The following is a 25476-nucleotide window of genomic DNA, read 5'->3' on the forward strand; positions in this document are numbered from 1 at the left end:
TCGCATGCGACAGCGTCAGCTGCAATCGCCAGACAACAAGGTGGGACAGGTGGTGGGCCACAAACCCAGCCCCCACTCACACCCACGGAGGAGCTCCTGGCCAGTCTGGGGACACCCATGGAACAACATGCTGAAACCCTCGCATCCATCGTGGAGGTGGGTGTCTCCCAACCAACAAGCTTGGAGCTGCCTGGTAAGTCAGTGTTGCATGTTTGTATGATAGGCTAATGTAGGAGTGGGTGTCATAGTACAACACATAATATAGCAACACATGCCAGGTATATGGCCACACAAGATGCATACTACAGTATGCTATGTTGTGTTTGCAGACATGTGCATAGCACATGCTAACACACAGGTGGATGATGTGACATGCACAGTGCTCACCATGGTGATAGTAATGGATAATGTGTATACTTTTGTGTCGTCCCTATACAGGTATCGCCTGACGGTCGCACAGACATGGGTCTGTCGCAGGTAAGACTGTTGCTAGTAAAAGGCATGATACGGTGTATCGATATTCCCCATGTGTCCAGGTATGACATGCACACCTGGGTGTGCCCCAGTCACGGTATACAGGTTGCACCACCTGACACACACACCACCCATGTACAGTAGATACAACCGTTAGTATAGACCGGCATGCAACCACATAACCCATCGGTGTGACATGTGCAGTCAGCTATGCATACAATGGTGGAGGTGTTCCACAATGGCTGCATGTGTAGTATGCATCGGTATGCCTCTGCGGTATGCACACAGTACCACATAGTGAGCTGTGATCTGGCCAGAACACAGGTGTTACCACTGTGACCTATGCCCCTGCAATGGGTGCACACGTTGTGACATGGCACATGACATGTCCCATGCACGTGGATGTCTGTCCGCAACATTGTCACACCATGACATGACCTATGCGACATAGCAGACATCCACAATGTCTGCATAGCCTTAGGGAATGTGACACCTCAGACTACTATGGTTGTATGTCACATGGGTCACCACAGGGCTGTGTGCACGATGCCCATCACACACATTTGTCAATGAACCAGACAAACATGGCCATGGGTGATACCTACAGGCATGTTGCCACACAGTACATCCGCAGTGGGTAGTCACCGTTGCACCCTGTCCACAAATAGTGGGCTCATCACTGTAGTGGACCCCCTGGACATCCGATGTGGTACACCAGAGAAATGGAATGCCTGTCTGCAGCCACTAGAGGTGCCACCAATGTCTACCATATACGTGCTGTTGAACAGCAGAACTGACTTGCAGACATGGCAACGCATGCGCCCAGGTCACGCATCGCGACAGAAACATACCTGTGTCCTGCTGCGTCGCAGTGGCACAGTGCCCGTATTCCCCACTGTACAGCTATGTACACAGCTCACACCAACCACACCTGCACAGACATCCTTGTTACACATGCATTCTATCTGTAGACTGTACACATAACACTGCACTGTGACATCCGTTGTGATGTGGTGCATGTGGTGGGACACCATTATCACATGTCCACATGATACCACACATGTTTGCGGTGTACATGACATAGTGACGCCAGCCATGTGTAATGTTAACCCATCCGTGGCCACACGGTGTATCACGGTGATGCATGCAAACTACCATGAATGTGTGTACTGCAAGCCTACTAAAAGACACCTGCCTGATCTAGTGTGCACTCCAGGGCAGTATGCATACTGCCACTATTAATGTCTGGGCTGCATTCACTGGGCTGTGGTGTGGGAATGCTGCATGCCACCTGCAATATCACATGCATGATGTGTCTGCATGTGTGTGTCCGCGGTGTATGTCAGCATGTGTTTCCGTGTGTGTGTGTGTGTGTGTGTGTGTGTGTGTGTGTGTCTGTGTGTGTGTCTGCGTGTGTAATGTAACTTACGGTATGTCTTTGTATTCACAGGTGCTGTAGGTGCGCCCTCCCGCGGTCCATCTGATGCTAGTGTCCCCACACATACTAGCGGTGATGCCCATCTGCATGAGCCACAGGCAGGGTCGTCACGCGCAGACACTGTGCCATTGGCGCACATCACACTTATGTTCCCTTCATCCCGACACGGTTCAGATGCCGACACATACCACAACACCGCTGCCCATAGATGACGGACAGCCAGTGCCTGTTGGCACCGAGCAGGAATGTGCGGTGGCTGCAGAAGGTGCGGGTACACACCATGTTGCCAGTGTAATGACTAGTGAAGTGCCACACAGTCATATGGCAGGTGCTGCTCATAGGAGGAGCACTGCAGACATTCACCTGCCGTACAGGTGCAGCAGCTTGTATAACCAGACGCATGTTTCAGACTGTAATGGCGGCGCAGGCACATGCCGAACGGCAGAACCAGGAAGGGCAGAGGCTGCAGAGGTCCGCAATCCGTTCCTTAAATGAGAACATCCAGTCATTGGCGAATGCCCAACAGCAGCTTGCCGATGTTCTGGATAGGAGATTAGGTGAGATGGCTGGGATCCTCGACTGAGGCATGGCCATCCGTGAGCGTGAGCTGTCCATGCTGGAACACCTGGTAGGGTGAGGCGTAGGGCACGTGGGCATAGGCCAGCAACACCACCAAGTGCAGGTCGACGTGTGTGTGCCACCTCCCATGCCCACCCACACAGTGCTGGTAGCAGCAGCAGTGCAGCTGCTGCTACACCCACCACACTAGGTCACAGCAGGCCACGTGGACGTGGCCCTGGACAGTCCCAGCGTGGACACGTTTCCAGCGGACGTGTCATCGGAGAGTGGCCACTCTATACCTCCACCCGGTAGTGCCTGTGCGACCCCAGGCAGGCACGGTCACGCCGCGCAGGCGGACACAGTGAGCCGCACTAACCTGCACTGTACAGTCTGGGCTGCCAAGTATACCCCGTGTAGGCATCACAGATGACTGAACTGTGTACACACATACCCACACACAGCAGACACAACTGTAGGGCTCCACCACATCCACATGCATTCTGCACAGTCATGCCCAGTAAATGCACAGGCCCTTACACACACACATGATGTCATCCATTGGTACAGCCTATGCCCGTGGCACACATATCACCCTGTGCATATGATGAGGTTTCTGCCGCAGAACCGTGAGCTACACCATCGTGCACGGTTATGCAAACATATTCTGATGCACAGGGTGGACAAGATAGTGAGAGGTGTATGTGATACCTGTGTCCGCATAGTGATGTGTATGTTGCGGTGGTTGTGTATGGCAGGTGACAGGTGCGTATGTGACATGGGTCGTGCACTGACATCATGCAGCAGACATACCATGTAGTGCAGGTGCAGCATTCATTGTTTTGTGTACACGGTATGCTTGGTGGTTACATGTGTAGCACCATGTTGGTTCAGTTAACCCGTATGCCAATTATGGTGTACTTGCATGTGCCTACTGGGAGCACTGTTATCAGTTCCCCACGTGTAGTTGTGGGGTACCCACAGGCACATCTGGCAATATCAGCATAGCACAGGTACCCGCAATCGGCATGGACCCCTACATAGGTACATAGGCGCACATGTACATACCAAGCTATGTGCCCTATGGCATGTGTAATCCTAGCAAGAGTGTGTGTGGCTGCTAACACCCCTTAGGATGAGGATACCACATCCATCGGTCTCCTGTCCCCCATCCAGCACTGACACAGAGATGATGCCTGGCGCATACCTATGATCACACATCCACACGTCATGATTACTCCTGGACAAAGTCAGTCAGGGCCTCTGCTTCACATGGGCTGGCAATCCTCTCCGTGTTGTAGGGGGTCTCTGGGCATTGACCCTGTTCCCCCAGCACGTCCTAGTCATCTTCGTGGTGAGGTGTCTGACAGTAGCTTCTGTGCCCGTGTTTGCCTGGAGCCTAGGAGGTGGAACATGTCCATGTCACCCAGGTCGGACATGGCCGTGTATGTCAGGCACAGATCACCACAGAGCAGACGTGCTGGGAAGGTATACAGCCGGAGTCCCCTTGGTCGGGCAGCGTGTGACACATGTCCCTGCACTTTTATCCCCGCGTCGTGGAACATTTGTGGTCCTTCCGAGTGCTGCAGGTGTCAGGTTAGGTACAGCCCAGATGTGCCATTGTACGCAATCATTGGTCTGGTGTGTGATGTGTACAGGGGTACAATGAACACCCCTGATGTGGATGTGATTCCTTCCAGACCAGGTGGCCACAGTGGAATGTCTTCCCACCCACATTGGCATTGTGTGTGTTGACAGAGGTTACCGACAGGTGTGGTACCCATTTCCTGAACACGCCCACCATGTTGAATGGATTACCACCTACATGTTACGTCGGGCGAACATGTCCTTCCCACTGGGTAGGTCTGCACCTTCTCTGGCATGTAGCAGCAGGCCATGGCTTTGGCACCAGTTATCCATGTCTATGAGGCCCCAGGTGGATGTCCGTGTCAATTGGGGTGTTGGGTATGGTGGCTGGTGTGCAGTCATCTGCATACCTTGTCTGCCACAATCCCCCTATGTTTGCATGCACATTGGAAGGTCGAAAGCCGAACGGCAGGGGGCCCAGGACTGAGCCCTGTGGGCCTCCACTCGAGACCAGCTTTGAGTCTGACATGGCACCAGGAACACAAACCCTGTGTGGTGTGACCTCCATCCATTCCGAGAACCATTGTGTGACATATGTCCTCACATGTACACTGGCGAGCCTTTCCATGAGTCCCACATGGAGTGTGTTTTGAACGCTCCAGCCAGGTCATGGTAGTGTGTGCAAACTGACATACCCCCATCAATGGCCTTAATGACCGCTCCAGACAGGCCGAGCAGGTTTGGGAGGCAGGATCTGCCCTTGACTAAGTCGTTGTGGGTATGTTCTGGTATTGGCTGTACACCACTGTCTGTATTCATGGGCACCAGTATGGACCTCCCCGTAGCTTTGCAGACAAGGCTTGTCAAGCTGATAGGGCAGGAATGTCTACAGTCCATATGAGCACTACCCTGGCGTAGTGGGACCACAGCTGCCGTATGCCATCCAGCGGGGACCTAGCCCATAGTAAGGCTAACATGACACAGCGGGCTTATGTGTGGGGCGAGGGCCTCAATGAGGTTGGGTAGCACACAGCCAGGGACACCATCGGGGCCCATTGGTGCTGTGTTCACCGCCTAACAGATATCAGATCACTCCAGGGCATATGAGATGTTTTGGAGGCTAGACTCTGGTGGGATGGATACGTCCCCTCTTGGGGGGGGTGGATGTATGCATGGTTTGTTGACAATGTCTGTGGGTGCAGTGACCGTTGTACCATTCTGGATTAATTCCGGCCATGACTGTGCGCTCCCACCCATGTCCCTACCACAGCTAAGGAAGGCCCTATGGTTGTCTCATGTGCCCTCTGCAGTACCACTCCCACAAGCGGCCTTGGATGATTGTATGTGTGGCCGTATGTTAACGCCGGTATGAATGGGTGATGGCTTCCCTGGTACTGATATTGCTCTGTCATGTATTAGCTCCAACTGTTGATGTACAGTTTGTCAGTGGCTGGGGTCCACCAGACCATGTGCCTGCCTTCGGTGGACAAGGTCCTGATGTTATCATGATCGCTTGGTGCAGACATCCCTGGGGGTGCTCAGAGAAGGCATTCGTAAGGGTTTTGGCAGTGCGGCCTGTGTTCACCACTGGCATGGAGGACTGGTAGGGTACCACACCGGTCGTATGATGTGTGTGGTTTGCTGTGGAGAGGTCGTCACTTAGGTCTCCCATGCCAGTGTTGGGTGCAGGATGTGGAATACCAGTGGATCCACTATATGGTCTGACATCACCATTGAGGGATGTACATCCTGTGTGGAGCATATCCTCCCCATGTGTGATGAGCAGAACTGGTATACGTCCCCCCTAGTGGGTATGGTTCATGGCTGTTTCACAGCAGTCAGGTGTATGAACACCCGGGACCTGTGGCGTAGGGTGTTGTGTCATGGGTAATGTTCTCAGTCTATGTATGGGTGGTTGATGTCACCCAATACGGTGTTGTGAGAGCATGCACACTCACCAGTGTCCTCAGGATGGCTGTGCAGGTATCCTGGGTTTGGGAGGGTGGTCTGTAGCATGCAACAAACTGTAGGGCAGTCCTACCCATGGTTAATTGCACCTGGATATTCCCTGCTGCAACGGCCACGTCTGTGGCATGGCCGGGTTGCTGTTGTGTGGCTGGACACACACGACGGTCCACATTCTGCCACCCATGCCGTCGCACCATGTGTATGCATGTCTGCTCTGTGCCGAGTCTAAGTGTCTGAGCATGCCCAGTAAGCAGCTGTGTAGATGGACACACAGTACAGTGCACACCGCGCCCGACTGCATTAATACCCCGGGTGCATGCCTGTTTCCCCTTCACAACGGCCACGTCTGTGGCATGGCCGGGTTGCTGTTGTGTGGCTGGACACACGACGGTCCACATTCTGCCACCCTTGCCATCGCACCATGTGTATGCATGTCTGCTCTGTGCCGAGTCTAAGTGTCTGAGCATGCCCAGTAAGCAGCTGTGTAGATGGACACACAGTACAGTGCACACCGCCTGACTGCATTAATACCCCAGGTGCATGCCTGTTTCCCCTTCACAACGGCCACGTCTGTGGCATGGCTGGGTTGCTGTTGTGTGGCTGGACACACGACGGTCCACATTCTGCCACCCATGCTGTCGCACCATGTGTATGCATGTCTGCTCTGTGCCGAGTCTAAGTGTCTGAGCATGCCCAGTAAGCAGCTGTGTAGATAGACACACAGTACAGTGCACACCGCGCCTGACTGCGTTGATACCCCGTGAGCATGTCTGTCTCCCCTTTGCAACCACTAGGTGTGGGAGGCATGGCCAGTACACCCGCCGGGGGTACACACAACAGTCGTCACCGATGTCTGCTACTAGGCGTGTAGCCATGGCCAATGGCATCCTGCATAGCCATGGTGACCATCCAGGTGACACATATGTGGCTGTCATGCCACATTGGCTGCCTACATCCTGCACGCCGGATGCCCTCTTATAGGGTATACTGTCATGTGGTGCATCCCGTATTCCTGTTGTGATGTACTGATCAGTAGTTATTTGGTATTCCCGACTGCAGCACTAACGTGTTACTGTATGGCCACCTTGGGATGGTAACAGGCTGCGTGACTGCGCACTCTGTCTTCATTCCCTATCGGACGCATTGCCTCTGCAGATGATACCACCCACCTAGGGGTATGCCTCCTGACAGTGCTGTGCTCAGTAATCCCGGTAGCGTTCTGTAAATGCTTCATGCTGTAGTGAGTTCATGTAGGTAGGCGTAGGTTCGACTCTCGGCCCTGTGTGTGTGTGTGTGTGTGTGTGTGTGTGTGTGTGTGTTTCCAGCTGCCTCTGCAGATGAACAAGCTTTTAGATGCTTCGCAACACATACCTTGGCTATTGCCAGCTATTCTCTTACGGGTGATGTCACCCGCCTAGAAGTATGCCTCTGACAGCGCTGTGCTCAGTAAACTCGGTAGTGCGTTCTGTAAATGCTTCATGCTGTAGTGAGTTCATGTAGGTAGGCGTAGGTTCGACTCTCGGCCCCTCTGTGTGTGTGTGTGTGTGTGTTTCCAGCTGCCTCTGCAGATGACCAAGCTTTTAGACGCTTTGCAACACATACCTTGGCTATTGCCAGCTATTCTCTTACGGGTGATGTCACCCGCCTAGAAGTATGCCTCTGACAGCGCTGTGCTCAGTAAACTCGTTAGCGCGTTCTGTAAATGCTTCATGCTGTAGTGAGTTCATGTAGGTAGGTGTAGGTTCGACTCCCGGCCCTTCCCTGTGTGTGTGTGTGTGTGTGTGTGTGTGTGTTTCCAGCTGCCTCTGCAGATGAACATGCTTTTAGACGCTTAGCAACACACACCTTGGCTATTGCCAGCTATTCTCTTACGGTGATGTCACCCGCCTAGAAGTATGCCTCTGACAGCACTGGTCTCAGTAAACTCGGTAGCGCATTCTGTAAATGCTTCATGCTGTAGTGAGTTCATGTAGGTAGGCATAGGTTCAACTCTCGGCCCCTGTGTGTGTGTGTGTGTGTGTGTGTGTGTGTGTGTTTCCAGCAGCCTCTGCAGATGAACAAGCTTTTAGACGCTTCACAACACATACCTTGGCTATTGCCAGCTATTCTCTTACGGGTGATGTCACCCGCCTAGAAGTATGCCTCTGACAGCACTGTGCTCAGTAATCTCGGTAGCGCGTACTGTAAATGCGTCATGCTGTAGTGAGTTCATGTAGATAGGCGTAGGTCTCGACTCCGGCCCTTCCCTGTGTGTGTGTGTGTGTTTCCAGCTGCCTCTGCAGATGAACATGCTTTTAGACACTTCGCAACACATACCTTGGCTATTGCCAGCTATTCTCTTATGGGTGATGTCACCCACCTAGAAGTATGCCTCTGACAGTGCTGGGCTCAGTAAACTCAGTAGCGCGTTCTGTAAATGCTTCATGCTGTAATGAGTTCATGTAGGTAGGCGTAGGTTCGACTCTCGGCCCCTCTGTGTGTGTGTGTGTGTGTGTGTGTTTCCAGCTGCCTCTGCAGATGAACAAGCTTTTAGACGCTTCGCAACACATACCTTGGCTATTGCCAGCTATTCTCTTATGGGTGATGTCACCCGCCTAGAAGTATGCCTCTGACAGCGCTGTGCTCAGTAATCTCGGTAGCGCGTACTGTAAATGCGTCATGCTGTAGTGAGTTCATGTAGATAGGCATAGGTTCGACTCCCAGCCCTTCCCTGTGTGTGTGTGTGTTTCCAGCTGCCTCTGCAGATGAACATGCTTTTAGACGCTTCGCAACACATACCTTGGCTATTGCCAGCTATTCTCTTACGGGTGATGTCACCCGCCTAGAAGTATGCCTCTGACAGCGCTGGGCTCAGTAAACTCGGTAGCGCATTCTGTAAATGCGTCATGCTGTAGTGAGTTCATGTAGGTAGGTGTAGGTTTGACTCTCGGCCCCTCTGTGTGTGTGTGTGTGTGTGTGTGTGTGTGTGTGTGTGTGTGTGTGTGTGTGTGTGTGTGTGTTTCCAGCTGCCTCTGCAGATGAACAAGCTTTAGACGCGTCGCAACACATACCTTGGCTATTGCCAGCTATTCTCTTACGGGTGATGTCACCCACCTAGAAGTATGCCTCTGACAGCGCTGTGCTCAGTAATCTCGGTAGCGCGTACTGTAAATGTGTCATGCTGTATTGAGTTCATGTAGATAGGCGTAGGTTCGACTCCCGGCCCTTCCCTGTGTGTGTGTGTGTTTCCAGCTGCCTCTGCAGATGAACATGCTTTTAGACGCTTCGCAACACATACCTTGGCTATTGCCAGCTATTCTCTTACCGGTGATGTCACCCGCCTAGAAGTATGCCTCTGACAGCACTGGGCTCAGTAAACTTGGTAGTGCGTTCTGTAAATGCGTCATGCTGTAGTGAGTTCATGTAGGTAGGCGTAGGTTCGACTCTCGGCCCCTCTGTGTGTGTGTGTGTGTGTGTGTGTTTCCAGCTGCCTCTGCAGATGAACAAGCTTTAGACGCTTCAACACATACCTTGGCTATTGCCAGCTATTCTCTTCACGGGTGATGTCACCCGCCTAGAAGTATGCCTCTGACAGCTGTGCTCAGTATCTTGGTAGCGCATTCTGTAAATCGTCATGCTGTAGTGAGTTCATGTAGATAGGCGAGGTTCGACTCGGCCCTTCCTGTGTGTGTGTGTGTGTGTGTGTTTGTATCCAGCTGCCTCTGCAGATGATCAGGCTTTAGACGCCGCAACACAAACCTTGGCTATCAGCGGCCATTCCTTCGGATGTTGTCACCCACCTGTACATGTGCCTCTGATGGTGGTGTGCTCGTGGTCCACGTGGCGCATTCCATACCTGTGTCGCACGTTTGTGCATTTGGGTATGTGGGGTGTGGTCAATCACCATGCCTGCCACATGTGTGTGTGTGTCCATGCTCCCAGCTGCATGGGTTCATACAGTATTGCCTTGTGGTTTTACGCAGAACACTCATATCCTGCCGCCATCCCTGTGTTTGTGGATGGTGGTATGCAGCCCGTGTAGCTTGTGTGTGCCTGTTGTGGTCGGCGACAGCATGGCGTGTTCTCCACGTGCACCATGCTATGGTGTGGTGATGCTGTGTACATTACACCTGGGCCTGCCACATGTGTCCGCCTCTATCTCTGTCATTGTATATCTACGTACCTATGTTGTGCCCGTACTGCTGCTCTAGCATGGATGGCTGTCTTTCCCATGTATCGCATATTTGCACGGCTGACACATATAACTGTGGTACATTGCATATCCACTCATTGTCCATGCACTGTCCGTATTCCAGAACACCGTAATGACATCTGCTGGATATCGTGGCAGACAGCTATCCTTGCTGACCTGACAGTGTACCTGTACACGCCATACACCTTGTGTGTACTTGCCTAGTTATGGTGTGTGTATGTCTACCTGTGCTGTATGCATGGCCGTGTGTGTGTCCGGCTACAGCCATGTGTGCAGGTGTCACCACTATGGGTAATCCTTGTGGACGCTGTTTCATGTGCACGCCTGCACATACCTGCAGACTGTACTACCCCTCCTATGGCAGCGGACTTAGATCGACTGCTGCCCTAGGCTGTAGGGCTCCATGGCGCCCACCACCACAGCACATGGTGCCCCCATCTTGGTATACCTACATGACACACCTACTAGACAGGTGGCCCTATTAGTGCGGCGCCCTGGGCAGCCGCAGGATTGCTGTATGCCTACGGCTGGATATGGGCACATCACAAGGCATATGTCTACATTCGGTGTTTTACAACATCGAGGTTATAATACCAGAGGGGGGACCTCATCAGCTATGCTATAGAATGTGGATCTAGTTGGATTAGTAGGTGGAGGGTTGGCCACACACCAGGGCTGACCGATGGAACACTGATGAGGCCTCTTTTGAGAGGCAGGTGGAGCAAGCCCCATACGGGAATGTAGTTTAGGTACAGATGTAGGGTTAGCACACATTTGTCCACTCTTTCAGTTCTGTACCGCTGTATTACAGTGATATGCTATGCATATCTTCCATATACATTGTTAAATCTTTGATTGATGAGTATTTGGCATAGTACAATATCATATGATACATGTGTTAATAGGATGCCTTCTGAGATGTTAACATATCTGTGTGTGGTTAACATTGCGTCTGTGCTTTCTGTGCTGTGGTTACATGTTCATTGTTTGCACAGAAAGTAACACATGGAAGTGTAAGGGGGGATATATAAAGCCTGGACACCTCTATGTTATGTGTAAGTCTCACAGAGCCTACAGGTGATAGCGCTTACATGTCTATGGAGTAACCTTTGGATACCACATGTGACCTGTCATGGACGAAATGTCTACGTTGACTGTTTCATCTACCTATGTGTGTCTTGGTTTGTGTGCCATAAGGTGCCAGCGGGTCTTTGATGTTGATTAGGTGTATTCCATGGTCAATTGACATTAATCCTATTAATTCACTGAAGGATGTTCTTCATTGGTGGGAACGCCATAGTTTGACCATCGTATGGCTTTCCTAGCTGATGTTGATATTGTGCCATTGGTATGTGTTCCACAGGTCACCCATTTGTTCCGCAGTATGGGAGCGTGTGATCCCCATTTCGGTGCTGGCAGATTGAGTGCTGTGTACGCCTGTATTCGCACGGCGGTCTGACTTTGAATGTGGAGTCTCTACTGTAGTCCCTATCTGTATTCCCTGTGTTTTGCCTTACTACAGCTGTGTGATTCCACCAGGTTTGCAGTTATGGGTGCCATCTTGGCCGTACGTTTGTCCATCCATGGGAACTGCCTAATGGACACTGGTATAGGGCTGTACACATTTCACAGCTGCATTTAGCATTCTCCGGTGGATGATTTGCATTATTAGTGCGGAGTAACGCATATGCCATACCCACATCCTTCACAGGGGGCGGGACAACGGATCATCTGCCAATCAACACCGAGACCCATTTCTGCATACCCACGATCCCATGGCTGCAGCCCTCGATGGTACCCATTATACATTCTTCATGTGTGCGGGACTGAGATGTGGACGCACATCTATGGACACGGCCATATGGGTATTTCTGCCCATATGTTCTGCATTTCATGGACACCTGTCATCAACCGTAAACACGCTGGTGGTGCATATGTCTAACAGTGCCGTAGTCATGGCTGTTACGCCTTCAGCATCGCTTCCTCCATCACGTTTATCTTGCTTAGGGCTAAATTTTTGGGTCCTACAATGGACACCAATGTGCATATGTAAAGTGTAGAACCTGTTGGACTGTGTCCATCTGGCCAGTGGGTTTGACTGCTGCTGTATGTTCCCCAATCGCGGGTGTGTGTTTGACTACACATATTATGTAGTGCTACGACATCCAGGTCTTTCAAACCTGACACCAGATGGTGTACATCCAAAGATGCAGGTTAGCAACTGCTTTACATAATCCTCTGAGGTCACAATACGAAATATCCGCCACTGTATTGTCAGAATAACACCACCATGACATGTGGATCCTATTAATTCATTGAAGGATGTTCTTTATATGTGGGTACGCCATAGCTTGACCATCCCATAACCTTCCTAGTTGACGTTGGTGGTGTGCCATTACTATGTGTTCCTCAGATCGCCCATTTGTTCCGCAGTATGTGCGAGTGAACCCCATTTTCTTGCTGGCAGATTGAGTGCTGTCTATGCCGGTATTCGCATCACCGGTCTGGCTTTGTATGGGGGTGTGTACTGTGGTCCCTATCTGTATTTTCTGTGTTATGCCTTACTGCAGCTGTGGAATTACACCGGGTTTGCAGTTATGGGTGACCATCTTGGTCGTACGTTTGTCCGTCCATGGGAAATGCCTACTGGACACTGGTATAGGGCTGTACACATTTCACAGCTGCATTTAGCATTCTCTGGTGGATGATTTGCATTATTAGTGGGGAGTAATGTATGTGCTATACCCACATACCTCCCACGGGGCGGTACAACGGATTATCTGCCAATCAACACCGAGCCCCATATCTGCATACCCACGATCCCATGTCTGCAACCCTCGACGATACCCATTGCACATCCTTCATGTGTGCGGGAATGGGATGTGGACGCACGTCTATGGACTCGGCAACCTGGGGAGTTCTATTCATATGTCCTGCATTTCATGGACACTTGTCATCAACCTTGAACACGCTGGTGGTGCACATATCTAGCTGTGCCGTAGTCACGGCTATCAGTTCTTCTGGGTCTCTAGATCGCTGCCTGTCCACATTGCATACGGATAAATTTTTGGGTCCTACAATGGACACCAATGTGCATATGTAAAGTGTAGAACTTATTGGACTGTGTCCATCTGGCCAGTGGGTCTGACTGCTGCTGTATGTTCAGCAATCACGGATGTCTGTTTGAGTACCCATATTATGTAGTGCTACATAAACCGGGTTTTCCGCCACTGAACCCAAATGTTGTAATTCCAATGATGCAGGCTAACAATTGCTTTAACTAATCCGCAGATATCCCATTGGGACATTCCCGCCTCTGTATTGTCAAATTAACACAAAACATGTAGATCCTATTAATTCATTGAAGGATGTTCTTTATATGTGGTACGCCATAGCTTAACCATCCTATAACCTTCCTAGTTGACGTTGTTGGTGTGCCATTAGTATGTGTTCCAGGTCGCCCATTTGTTCCGGTATGGAAGCGAGTGATCCCCATTCACTTGCTGGCAGATTGAGTGCTGTGTACGCCCGGTATTATGGCGGTCTGACTTTGTATGTGGAGTCTCTACTGTAGTCCCTATCTGTATTCCTGTGTTTTGCCTTACTACAGCTGTGTGATTCCACCAGGTTTGCAGTTATGGGTGCCATCTTGGCGTCACGTTTGTCCATCCATGGAACTGCATAATGGACACTGGTATAGGGCTGTACACATTTCACAGCTGCATTTAGCATTCTCCGGTGGATGATTTGCATTATTAGTGCGGAGTACACATATGCCATACCCACATCCCTCACGGGCGGACAACGGATCATCTGCCAATCAACACCGAGACCCATTTCTGCATACCCACGATCCCATGGCTGCAACCTCGACAGTACCCGTTGCACATCCTCCATGTGTCGCGGAATGGGATGTGGACGCACTTATATGGACTGGACAATCTGGGGATTTCTGTGCATATCACCTGCATTTCATGGACAGTTGTCATCAACCTTGAACACGCTGGTGGTGCATATATGTAGCTGTGCCGTAGTCACGGCTGTCGCTTCATCTGGTTCTCCCGATTGCAGCAGGTTGACAGTGCGTGCAGATAAATTTTTGGGTCCTACAATGGACACCAATGTGCATATGTAAAGTGTAGAACTTATTGGACTGTGTCCATCTGGCCAGTGGGTTTGACTGCTGCTGTATGTTCAGCAATCACGGATGTCTGTTTGAGTACCCATATTATGTAGTGCTACGTAAACTGGGCTTTCCGCCACTGAACCCAAATGGTGTAATTCCAATGATGCAGGCTAACAATTGCTTTAACTAATCCGCAGATATCCCATTGGGACATTCCCGCCTCTGTATTGTCAAATTAACACGAACAAAACATGTAGATCCTATTACTTCCTTGAAGGATGTTCTTTATATGTGTATGCCATAGCTTAAACATCCTATAACCTTTCTAGTTGACGTTGTTGGTGTGCCATTAGTATGTGTTCCGCAGGTCGCCCATTTGTTCCGCTGTATGGGCGAGTGATCACCATTCTCTTGCTGGCAGATTGAGTGCTGTGTGCGCGGTATTTGCCGCAGCGGTCTGACTTTGTATGTGGAGTCTCTACTGTAGTCCCTATCTGTATTCCTGTGTTTTGCCTTACTACAGCTGTGTGATTCCACCAGGTTTGCAGTAATGGGTGCCATCTTGGCCGTCTTGTCCATCCATGGAACTGCCTAATGGACACTGGTATAGGGCTGTACACATTTCACAGCTGCATTTAGCATTCTCCGGTGGATGATTTGCATTATTAGTGCGGAGTAACGATATGCCATACCCACATCCCTCACACGGGCGGGACAACGGATCATCTGCCAATCAACACTGAGACCCATTTCTGCATACCCACGATCCCATGGCTGCAACCCTCGACAGTACCCATTGCATCCTCCATGTGTGCGGGAATGGGATGTGGGCGCACATATGGACTGGACAATCTGGGGATTTCTGTGCATATCACCTGCATTTCATGGACAGTTGTCATCAACCTTGAACACGCTGGTGGTGCATATGTAGCTGTGCGTAGTCACGGCTGTCGCTTCATCTGGGTCTCCGATCGCAGCAGGTTGACAGTGCGTCGGATAAATTTTTGAGTCCTACAATGGACACCAATGTGCATATGTAAAGTGTAGAACTTATTGGACTGTGTCCATCTGGCCAGTGGGTTTGACTGCTGCTGTATGTTCAGCAATCACGGATGTCTGTTTGAGTACCCATATTATGTAGTGCTACGTAAACCGGGCTTTCCACTCTGAACCCAAATGGTGTAATTCCAATGATGCAGGCTAGCAATTGCTTTAACTAATCTGCAGATATCCCATTGGGACATTCCCACCTCTGTATTGTCAAATTAACACGAACAAAACATGTAGATCCTATTACTTCCTTGAAGGATGTTCTTTATATGTGTGTATGCCATAGCTTAAACATCCTATAACCTTTCTAGTTGACGTTGTTGGTGTGCCATTAGTATGTGTTCCACAGGTCGCCCATTTGTTCCATGGTATGGCGGTGATCACCATTCTCTTGCTGGCAGATTGAGTGCTGTGTATGCCGGTATTCGCATACGGCGGTCTGACTTTGTATGTGGAGTCTCTACTGTAGTCCCTATCTGTATTCCCTGTGTTTTGCCTTACTACAGCTGTGTGATTCCACCAGGTTTGCAGTTATGGGTGCCATCTTGGCCGTACGTTTGTCCATCCATGGGAACTGCCTAATGGACACTGGTATAGGGCTGTACACATTTCACAGCTGCATTTAGTATTCTCTGGTGGATGATTTGCATTATTAGTGCGGAGTAACGCATATGCCATACCCACATCCCTCACGGGGCGGACAACGGATCATCTGCCAATCAACTCCGACACCCATTTCTGCATACCCACGATCCCATGGCTGCAACCCTCGACAGTACCCATTGCAAATCCACCATGTGTGTGGGAATGGGATGTGGACGCACATCTATGGACTCGACAATCTGGGGATTTCTGTGCATATGTCCTGCATTTCATGGACAGTTGTCATCAACCTTGAACACGCTGGTGGTGCATATATGTAGCTGTGCCGTAGTCACGGCTGTCACTTCATCTGGGTCTCCCGATCGCGGCGTTGACATTGCGTCACGGATACATTTTGGGTCCTACAATGGACACAAATGTGCATATGTAAATGTAGAACATGTTGGACTGTGTCCATCTGGCCAGTGGTTGTGACGCTGCTGTATTTTCCCCAATCGCGGATGTGTGTTTGACTACACATATTATGTTGTGCTGAAACCCACGTTCTACTACGATTAACCCAAATGGTATTAATGTAATGCTGCAGGTTGGCAACTGCTTTAAGTAATCCTCAGAAGGCCCAGTAGGACGTATCGCCACTGTATTATCAATATAACACAGCCAGAACATGTGGACCCTATTGATTCATTGAAGGATGTTCTTTATAAGCGGGCAACGCCAGTGTTTAAACATCCTATGACCTTCCCTAGTTGACGTTGTTGGTGTGCCATTGGTATGTGTTCCACTGGTCGCCCATTTGTTCCGCAGTATGCAGCGAGTAATCCCCATGTTGTTGCTGGCAGATTGAGTGCTGTGTATGCGGTATTCGGCGGTCTGGATTTCTATGGGGAGTGTCTACTGTAGTTTCCATCTGCATTTCCTGTGTTATGCCTTACTGCAGCTGTGTAATTCCACCGGGCTTGCAGGTATGGGTGCCATCCTGGTCGTAGGCCTGTCCATCCATGGGGATTGTCTACTGGACACTGTTATGGCCTATACATATTCCACACCTGCATTTAGCATTATCCGGTGGATGCTTTGCATTATTAGTGGGGAGTAAGTCATGTGCTATGCCTACATCCCTCCCACGGGGCGGGACAATGGATTATCTGCCAAACAACACCGAGCCCCATTTCTGCATACCCAAGATCCCATGGCTGCAACCCTCGACAGTACCCATTACACATCCTTCATGTGTGCGGGACTGGGATGTGGGCGCATGTATGGACGACCGATCTGGGGATTTCTGTTCATATGTCCTGCATTTCATGGACACCTGTCATCAACCTTAAACACGATGGTGGTGCATATGTCTAACTGTTGTAGTCGCGGCCATCGCATCATCTGGTGGTGAAATGGCTGGATGGAGTTCTGTTAGAAGGTATTTTTGGGTCCTACAATGGACACAAATGTGCATATGTAAAGTTAGATGTTGCTGGACTGTGTCCAACTGGCCAGTGGTTTTGACTGCTGCTGTATGTGTTCCCCAATCGCGGATGTCTGTTTGACTACCATTCTCGTGGTGCTACGTAAACCAGGTGTTTTAGAACTGTGAATAAATGGTGCATATCCAAAGATGCAGGTTAGCAACTGCTTTAAATAAACCTCAGACGTCCCAATAGGACATATCCGTCACTGTACTTTCAACATAACACCGAACATGTTGATCCCCTATGTATTCATTGAAGCATGTTTTCTTTATGGGTGGGAACTATAGTTTACATATCCTAGTTACGTTGTTGGTGTGCCATTAGTATGTATTCCACAGGTCGCCCATCTGTTCCGTGTATGGTAGCGGCTCCCCATTTTGTTGCTGGCAGATTGAGTGCTGTGTACGCCGGTGTTCGCATCGGCGTCCGACTTTGTATGGGGAATGTCAACCAGTCCCTATGTGTATTTCCTGTGTAATGCCTTACAGCGGCAGTGTAATTCCACTGGGTTTGCAGTTATAGGTGCCATCTTGGTTGTCGCTTGTCCATCCATGTGATTTGCCTACTGGACACTGGTATAGGGCTGTACACACTTCACACCTGCATTTAGCATTCTCCGGTGGATGCTTTGCACTATTAGTGGGAAGTAAAGGCGGGTACATGCCCACATCCCTCCCACACAGGGGCGGGACAAAGGATTATCTGCAGGCAAATGACGCACCGAAAGCCCCATTTCTGCATACACCCAAGATCTTGACTGTAACCCGCCAGTACCCATTACACATCCTTCATGTGTGCTGTGACTGGGATGTGGATGCACTTGTCGTGGACACGTCCCGAGGAACTCTGGGGATTTCTGTTCATATGTCCTGCATTTCATGGACACCTGTCATCAACATTAAACAAGCTGGTGGTGCGTGTCTAACTGTGGCGTGGTCACATATCGGTTCTGTTGTTTCTGGAATGCAGCTGGCACTATCCGCATCGGGAAAATTTTTTGGTCCTTCAATGAACGCAATGTGCATATGTAAAGTGTAGAGGTTGTTGGACTGTGTCCAACTGGCCAGTGGGTTTGACTGCTGCTGTATGTTTTCCCAATCGCGGATGTCTGTTTGACTACCCATTCTAGTGGTGCGCTACTGTAACCAGGTGATTTCCGAGAACTGTGAACAAATGGTGTACATCCAAAGATGCAGGTTAGCAACTGCTTTAAAATAAACCTCAAGGCGTCCCAATAGGACATATCCGTCACTGTATTTTCAACATAACACCACGGAACATGTTGATCCCCTATCTTATTCATTGAAGCATGTTTTCTTCATAGGTGGGAACACCACTAGTTTTACACTATCCTAGTTGGCGTTGTTGGTTGTACCCATTAGTATGCTGTTCCACGAGGTAAGCCCATCTGTTCCATGATATGGTAGCAAGTGCTATCCCCCATTTTGTTGCTGGCAGATTGAGTGCTGTGTCACGCCCAGTGTTCATACGGCGGTTCAACTTTATTATGGGGAATGTCAGCACCTGCTGGTCCCTATGTGTGTTTTCCTGTGTTATGCCTTACAGCGGCTGTGCTTAATGGTCCCACTAGGTTTGCAGTTATGGGTGCCATCTTGGTGATGCCTTCTTGTCCATCCATGAAATTGCCTACTGGACTGCTGGTATAGGGCTGTGCATTTCACACCCTGCATTTAACGTTCTCCGGTGGATGCTTTGCATTATTGAGTAGAGGGAGTAAGGCAGATTGCTTTCAGCCCACATCCCTCCACGAGGCGGGACAAAGGATTACCTGCCCAAATGACACCGAGCCCTGTTTCTACATGCAGGATCTCTTGACTGCAACAGTCGACAGTACCCAGTACCTCCTTCATGTCTGTGGGACTGTGATGTGGGGCCTTACTTCTATGGACTCTCGGAACTCTGGGGATTTCTGTGCATATGTGCTGCATTTCATCAGACAGCTATCATCAACACATTGAGAACAACGCTTGCCCGGTGCATATGTCTAGCTCTGGCCCGTGGTCCGACTATGTCGGTTCACGTGGGTGACGATGGAGGCTGGCACGCATTCGTGCAGAGGAAATTTTGGGTCCTACAATGGACACCAGCCCTGCCCCACTACACCGCATGGCAAAAGTGTAAGAGCTTGGTCGGACTGTGTCCGTGTGGCCAGTCAGGATTTGACTGCTGCTGTGTGTTCTGCCAATCGCGGATGTCTGTGACTACCCGCGTGTGGGTGCTTTCACAGAAACCATGTTTTCCGAGACCAGAGAACCAAATGGTGTACATCCAATGTTGCAGGTTAACAACGCTTCAAATTAATCCCCAGAGGTCCTGGTTGGGAGTATCACCACTTTATTATCGGCCGCATGACACCTCGAACTTAGGTAAATCACGGGCACTGGCCTGGTCTTACCGGCCATTTACCAAGTGTAATTAGCAGACCACGTGTCAATACATGTATAATAATACATATTGTCATGCGAAGTTAATCTATGTTATTTGGACAATAGCTTCTGCTATTGACATCGTTGCTGTAAATGGGTGTTGCCGGTTACCATGCACATGGCTTTCTCAAGGTGGCCAATTCACAATTCTGAACACCTACTGTGGTCTCCTTTAAGGACCCTGAGCCAGTGGTCAACAGTACTGCAGCACTGCATCACCCCACATGTCACCGTCTGCCGGTACCTACAGGACTGCATGGATCAGGCATTCCCTCACCCAACTGTGGTTCATTGTACCAATGCCAAGCATCCAGTGTGGTGTACCCAGCCATACACAAGCTGTACTGACGAGAGGGTGGCTGCTACAAGGCCAGAGCAGACACCTTGTGAGGTATGAGCACGCCTTGATCATTATATATTGTGGCCCAGAGGCTACAGGCTGTCATGACATGGTCCGGGCACGTTCCCACAGATATATCTCCATGGACCTGGCTGACAATCGCATACAGCCTTCATTTTGCTATGCTGGACACCTGGAGGTCACTCCCACGCTATGTACTCTGACTGGGTTCACGATGATGTGGAGTTTACTCAACATACACACATTATAAACTTACAGGCTGACAGGTTCAGTGAAGACATCTCCACACCCTCCCCACATGAAGAGATGTCTGCAGCCCGGCGGTTTTGTGGTCCCCGAATGTTCTGTGATGCCTGGCAGGTGGAACATGCTCTCTCAGGAGTAGTGAACATAGCATCCATGGGACCAGCTGGTGACCCGACTATTAGCCTCACGATCTCATTGAGGAATTAGACCCACAGTTAGGACAGCTGTTTATTTGTGGCCTCACCTCCGATAACGTACCGGGAGGTTATTATGCATGCAGCGACTGTAGCAGTCCCCATGTCACAGGGCCAGTATGCACTCCACTGACCCTGGTTATTACTGTCCCATTACCTGAGGTGGGTTGTTAACATGTGGGGTACATATTTGCCCGCGTGGCACTGCCTAAGACAATACTTCTTACCACATTTCAGGTATGCCCATTGTGTGTAGGTGTGTAGCTGCGCAAGGCTGCTAGCTGGGTTGGGTGCACGGTCGTACATGGGTGGGGGTTACATGCTATAATGGGGCTATTGTGTATTACATTTGCATGCATGGGTTCTGCTTCTGGATATTACGCTTAGACATACGCCGTCCTGTGTATGCGATGAACACGTTGCTGGGTGTGGTACATGTTGCTATGCACATGTTTGCCTGTGTTTAGGGTATCTTGGTTCCTTCTTGTTGTTATGTTGACATGGCTACCTGGCTGTGTACTCTCACTACTGCTGGTGACCATTACGGTTGCCACCTTTTCCAATGCCCAAAGTGGGACATCTTTTGTGGAAACATCGGATTTTGCAGGACAACACATACCCACAGCAAGTAGAGATGACAGAACTTCACTTTTTTGCCAAAATATACGCTTATTCTCATAGCATTTGGGTTCCTTATTCTGTTTCTTATGCTATGTATGTGTTTCATATACAAATTATATGTTTTATGCTACTATTAAAGGTATATTGAGGGAATATTTTTGTCCGGAAACCTCAGGTCATTTGCCATTTTTCGATTTTTGGCGGGACACAACTGTCAAATGAGGGACTGTCCATAGCAAAGTGGGACAGTTGGTAACCCTGGTGACCATGCCCATGTCGGTACTCCTATGTCGGTGCAGCGCGCTGACATGCTGCGGTACACCTTCTCTGGGTATGCCCACTGACAGTGCATTGCGGGACGAACACGGTATTACGCGTATCCTTTGTTCCTTGGACGGGTACACTTAGGGCTTCGTGGGTTGTGTTTGCTTCTCCGTTTTGTTGGGACGGGTACTATGTTGCATACTCTACGTGCGTTTCATTCTGCACGGGCCCTGGCTGGTGCCATTACTATTATGGGCGGCCTGTGGAAATCAGCACTTTAGGTTGCTCATCGCCTGCCAGCTTAGCCACGCCTCCGGACGCATCCTACTTGGGCTCGCTCACGTAACCTATGCACGTGTCTGTGGTTGCGGCGCGCACTCATTACTATGCATATGGCGCTACTACGCCGACTATCCACTGCACCGCCGGCGCAGGCCTTACACCGGCCTTGCGCCGAGCTTCATGAATCCCAGGGTATATGTTTATTCAGATGAAGCCTTTGTTTAGTGCAGATGAAAATGCTGTTGAAGTATGAAGTGCATTAAATAAACAGATATATTAAGGTTATTAATATAAATATATATATATATATATATATATATATATATATATATATATATATATATATAAACTTTTTAGCTCCAAGCATGCTGGCTTTAATATTTATCTGAAAGTGCAGTTTGTTTGCTGTTTGAAGTCTTTTTTGGTTGCATTTGTCTGCTTGTTATATATTGTAAAAATCCTTCCCATAACTAGATTGCGAACTTTCCTCTACATCTTCTGAGTTTTTCTGTAATCTCTTGGACCTACGTGGAGGTGGAAAATCTAATAGATCATAAAAGTTTGCCACATTATTAGTATCTTCTCTTGGGTTAACTAAAGGGAACTCGACCTCAGGAATGAAATTAACCACACTAGACATATTTGGTGCCTTATTGTTATCGTAACACTTACAGTATAATATGTTTTTTCTGTATAGTGTTTCTCATCCCTAATAAGTTTCTTCACTTTGAAAGCCCTAATAGTTTCACATTGTTTATCAATATTAATAAAAATTATATCATACTTAAATTTAAAAGTATCAAAAAGTTAATCACCGACAATCGTATCATTTAATGCATGAATGCCTCTCATTATGTCCTTCATCAGCTTGTTATTGTGCCTAGTCAACAATTCCATATGCTCTGAAGTGTGGAGATTAAACATTTCCATCAGTTCAAGAAAAAAATCCAAACCCCTTGGACACAGTAACACTTGGCTAAAATTTAGCTGGTGAGGTATATGAATGCTGCCATGTGATGTAGTAAGGTAGGCAGGTTTATTCTTTTTTTTTTTTTTTTTGCTTTCTTAGGTTAATACTGAAATCCAATAGTGACCATTTTGCACTTCACAATTTAGCAGTTATTCCAACTCAGTATTGAGGTGATTTGTACTGCTTCACTTGTATTTAAAAGTCTAGTACACCAAATTCATCTTTCTGGGTATGCATGAGTCAGATTTAAATCTTTAAGTTTATAGGTATCACAATAATAATTGAATGAGTTTATCTCTTCTTGCTGCAAAAAATTTTGATGTGGAAAATATTTATGCTGATGTAGCCAGATAAATAAAGCATGGTGGTCTTATAGGATATGTATACATGACTATGAGTCTAGAGAACCATTTTCAGGTTCTAAGCACAGCTTTTGTGGGCAGGACTAAGCAAGTAGCTCTGTGGGTGCCCTTTCAAACTGTGAAGACATTGTGGGTCTCAGTCATACCAGATCCAATACCAAATGGAAATCTAGGTGTGCAGGAGCATGTGGTTTGTCACTAAAGGCCAGGTTATCCTTGACAATTGTATTACATTATCCTTATGAAACAGCATCTACCTTCACATCTGTTCCACAGCATTATATACTGAGGCTAACAGTGTGCATGAAGATACGAATCATTAATGATGTCATGCTAACCTAGAAGAGGGTATAGGAAAATATAAAACAATGGGAAAGTTATATGAACATTCTTCTAGTAAATGTACTGGTTCATGTGTTTCTGACAGGAACATGTCAATCTGTTAAAGGCAATTTCATTGAATGCAAAGAAACGAAACCCAGTTTGCAAAAAATGCCTTCTATGAAAGTGGAGATTGCCTTTTTCTACACTATTGAGTGACCTCAGATTTGGTATATTTAATTCTAGGGATTGAAGGTGCAGGGGGGGCTTGCCCCGAGCAAAAAAAATTAAATGGCTTCATGTTGAAACATCTGAGGCAGTTTTGGTGAACTGGTTTTGGTTTATTTGTGCTTGTTGAAACCACCTTTGATGGGTCGGCATGGATCCATTTCTGACTAGCAACTTACTGAACAAAGGCTGATTTTCATAGTTGATCCAACACAGTATAGAAAACAGTAAAAAGTACAGCCTTGCAACAAAATATTTCTTTAGCACCGACAGTTCCACTATAGTTGGCATAGCCCCTAGTATATCCTAAATGGCTATAATAAACAACACAGCTACCACAACTCAGAGAGAGAAGTAAAATCTAAATGCTTTAGTGTTTTTTTGTACAAGTACAGTTGAAGGGAGATAGTAGTTTTAGGTTATATTAAATTGAGGTGTGGGACTTCAGTCAGTGGGTTTCTTTCAGCCATATGATTCTACAACGGGTACCACTCTTATTGTTACATACTAGGAATCAGCGTTACAATTGTCATTCATTAATGAGCAATACTGAGATTTTCACACTGAATATCAAGATTGTACTAGCTTGGAGATTTCTCTTGTCCCCAAGATAGTATAGTCCTGGAGGTAGTGTATATATAAATGACACAGAATGTGGGGGAAGCACAGCCACATATTGAGGGTGTAGAAGGTGCTTGCCTCCTTGTAAAAATGTTTTTACTGGCATTTTTGTAACCTGAACTGTGTTTCAGTGAAGTGATTCTGAGGTTTTGTGGTTACTGTTTTATGTCTCAGTCACAAAAACATTTTACATCCATTAGGAAGCCAATTCCATCACGTAAGTATAACGATATTTTAATTTAATTTTTTTTTTGTTCTTTTCTAGGGTCAATTTATTTATTCTTATCTAACAACCATAGTTTTGCAGTATAGTCACAGACCACCTTTCAGGAGTCATTATCTCTTTCCTCTATGTATTGCTTCAGCTTATCCTAGCATGGGTATGTACTCACTTGCTTTTATCCATTAATATATTTAACACAAGGTTTCAGGCTGATTTCTCTGGTTTCTTTGTAAAAGCCATTTCTAGTGAATTTAGGCATAGAATTCTGAGTCTTCCTAGAATGGAACAATATCACACATCTGATAACTGAATGTGACCTGTCCAATTAATAAACACAACTGTCTTTTTCCTTTAAATATGGGACTGCAATAAATGCATCTTTTGGATACTAGACATCAAATGATGTAGAAACATTTTCAGAATGCCATTATCAATGCTTGTCAGCTTTATACCGGTAAATGAACATGGAAGTTTTGGAGTGTATTTTTTTGTCAAAAAGTACGTATGTGGAGACTGACTTCTTCGCTATACAGTCTAAAAGATAGAAAGTTTACACCACTCAACATATGACCGGAATTTCAGATGACAGGAATTACTAGCATTCTTTTTTCTTGTTATTGTATTATTGAGTAAGGCAGCATAAATATGAACAGTGCTATTAGATAATCTAGTGAAAACACTCTCTGGTTGACTTTTATTATGCCTGGTATTAGGCTGTAGTAGTAACACTCTGGGATTAAGAAAGGTTTAGTGTAATGTGAAAGTCTTAGCAAGGAAGGTGCCTGCATCATGTTAAGCCTTGATGACTTGTACACCTCTGTACTACTGAGGATTTCACTTTGCAGATACCTCAGCAAGCACCTCAGACTGA

General features: G+C 48.1%; 1 long non-coding RNA gene across 1 annotated transcript in view; it reads left to right on the plus strand.

Moving 5' to 3' along the window:
* LOC122793764 overlaps positions 1-24757 on the plus strand; it is a 156590-nt gene extending 131833 nt beyond the window's left edge. The window contains exon 3 of the long non-coding RNA XR_006363531.1: positions 24648-24757. This is a non-coding gene — a long non-coding RNA (uncharacterized LOC122793764). The remainder of the gene's footprint in view (positions 1-24647) is intronic.
* Positions 24758-25476: the final 719 nt, after the last annotated feature.

The sequence above is a fragment of the Protopterus annectens genome, chromosome 2.part0 (genome assembly GCF_019279795.1).
Source record: "Protopterus annectens isolate FY-2018-M chromosome 2.part0, PAN1.0, whole genome shotgun sequence".
Classification (NCBI taxonomy): domain Eukaryota; kingdom Metazoa; phylum Chordata; order Ceratodontiformes; family Protopteridae; genus Protopterus; species Protopterus annectens.